This window comes from Octopus bimaculoides, chromosome 7 (genome assembly GCF_001194135.2).
Source record: "Octopus bimaculoides isolate UCB-OBI-ISO-001 chromosome 7, ASM119413v2, whole genome shotgun sequence".
Classification (NCBI taxonomy): domain Eukaryota; kingdom Metazoa; phylum Mollusca; class Cephalopoda; order Octopoda; family Octopodidae; genus Octopus; species Octopus bimaculoides.
The window spans coordinates 7,565,507-7,568,030 of NC_068987.1; positions in this window are offsets into that span (position 1 = coordinate 7,565,507).

Genomic DNA, 2,524 nt, shown 5'->3' on the forward strand with positions numbered 1-2,524 from the left:
GGTTCTTGAAGCATGTCCAGTAAAACAAGTCTGGCACTTTCTGTCATACCCAACAATATAAGCTTTGAGTTTTCATATAATAATAATAATAATAATAATAATAATGGTGGTGGTTTCAACAATTTCGGGGAAGTTGTTAAGTCTATTTCATCGATTTCAATGTTCAGATGGTACTTAGTTTATCGATCTCAAAAGAACGAAATTTGAACTCAGAACGGCGTGCTAACGATTCTGCCACCTCGCCGTTTTCACTTATCATACAATATTAATGGGTTTCGTTAAGGCGGTGAGTTGGCAGAATCGTTAACACGCCGGGCAAAAATGCTTAGCAGCATTTCATCCCTCTTTACGTTCTGAGTTCAATTTCCACCGAGGTAGACTGTGCCTTTCATTTTTTTTCAGGATCGATAAAATAAGTACCTGTTGAGTACAGGCGTCGATGTAATCGACTTACTCCCTCTCACAAAATTGCTGGCCTTGTGCCAAAATGTGAAACCAATATGATTGTCTGAAATAAAGTGATAGATTGTGGCACACAAAATAGCAATTAAAAGTCTTATGTTTTATATATCATTTTTATTTGTTTTTATTTTTTCCATACCTAATCCAGAACTCACAGTTCCGAATTCAGTTCACACCGGGGATTAATGAAACGAGTACCTGTAATATACTGGTGCACAGTTAATACACTAAGAAACTCTATACCTTATGACTAATAACAAACACACATGAAAGGATAATCTGTGGCAGGAACTCTAAAATGATCTGAGTACACAAACTAACTTTGACTCCCAGATGTACTCAATTTTATTTCATTGATATTATTATTATTCATAGTAATGGCATGAACATCACAACTCTTCGTGTGACTTTCAATTAAATGCTTTATTCTTTATCTTGTTTCAGTCATTGGATTGCAGCCATAGGCACTGCTTTGGAGGGTTTAGCTGAGGAAATTGAACCCCTATGTATTCTTTTCTATTCTAGGCACAAGGCCCTAAATTTTGGGAGAGGGGGCCAGTCGATTAGATCGATCCCACTTACACAACGGGTACTTAATTTATCGACCCCCAAAAGGATGAAAGGCAAAGTCGACTTCGGAGGAATTTGAACCCAGAACCTAAAGACAGACGAAATACCACTCAGTATTTCGCTCGACGTGCTAACGTTTCTGCCAGCTCGCCGCCTTAAAACATTTGTATAAAATGTCACGCTTTGGAATCGAACCCGAGATGTCATAATTGCGAGAGAAATTTTTATCTCATTTGGTTATACTGTATCCCCGAAACAGTAATTGAACCCCTCGGTATTTTTAATGTTTGGTACTTATTCCAGTGGTCTCTTTTTTTTTTTTTTTTCAAACCACTAAGTTATGGGAACAGACACAAACCAACACCGGTTGTCAAGTAGTACCATCCAATCTGATGGTGTCAACAGCATCGAAAATATAAACGCTGCTGAGGCTTCCACACAGTTTCCATCTACTAAATTGGTCAGCCCAGTCCGATAGAAGACACTAGCACAAGATGCTGTACAGTGGAAATGAACCTGAAGCTATGGTACCATAGTGAACTTTTTAACAGCAAAGTCATGACTGCAAAACAATATTACATTCACTGGAATATTCTATAAATTCAAAGCTTGCAGACGATAGCAGTAAGTTTTATATCTTTTTATTTTCCTTTTCATGACAGTTAGAGGCCTCCCTAAAATAACTGCTCAACTATGAAATGAATAAATTGCTATTCTTGTTTGGCCCTTGGTTGGCTCCAGTTGAGTAAACCTGCAGTCATGGGCATTAAAGCCATAATCATCTAGTTATTTTCTGAATGAGACAACTGGACGCAGTTGTTTGTATGCTGACGATCTGGCACGGCTAATTGAGCATTAAACCTGTTTTGGTAACAGTGCTTTTTGGCACGAGAGGCAAACACACGCGCACAGGCAGAAATATGCACGTATAGACAGAGAAATATGACAACTTATTTATTAAACGTGACATAAACACTTTTCCTCTCCTCATACACAGGAAGGGATATATGCTTACACACATAAATAGAGAGGATAAGAAAGGAAGAGAGAAGTGGGGAGAAGAGAAGTGGGGAGAAGAGAAGCATTAAAGCGTCTGCTGTCAAATAAGTCAGCGTCTAATCAGCAACACTGAATAGGCAGCGCCAAAACGGCTGTGCCAAAACGTCCCATAGCCAGTTATTTTTATAAGATATTGTGCATTTTGGACCACATTGTACTTGATATATTTACGTATTGGTCCATTTTTTGAAGACAGTGTCATGTGATTTGGAGGAGGGAGACTGCATGGATGGTCCCTTGTTTGGCTCCAATTTAGTCAGTTTGCTTAGATAAGTAGAATGGGAATCGATATTTGCGAATTTTAGATCAACAACCAAGATCAAAGAGTTTTAATTATTTTATTGGTTTTTTGAAGATGCTGTGGTCATTTATTTCTATTTTTGGCTTCTACACTGATATTTTTCTGTTTCCAACGGCACTATTCATACATTGT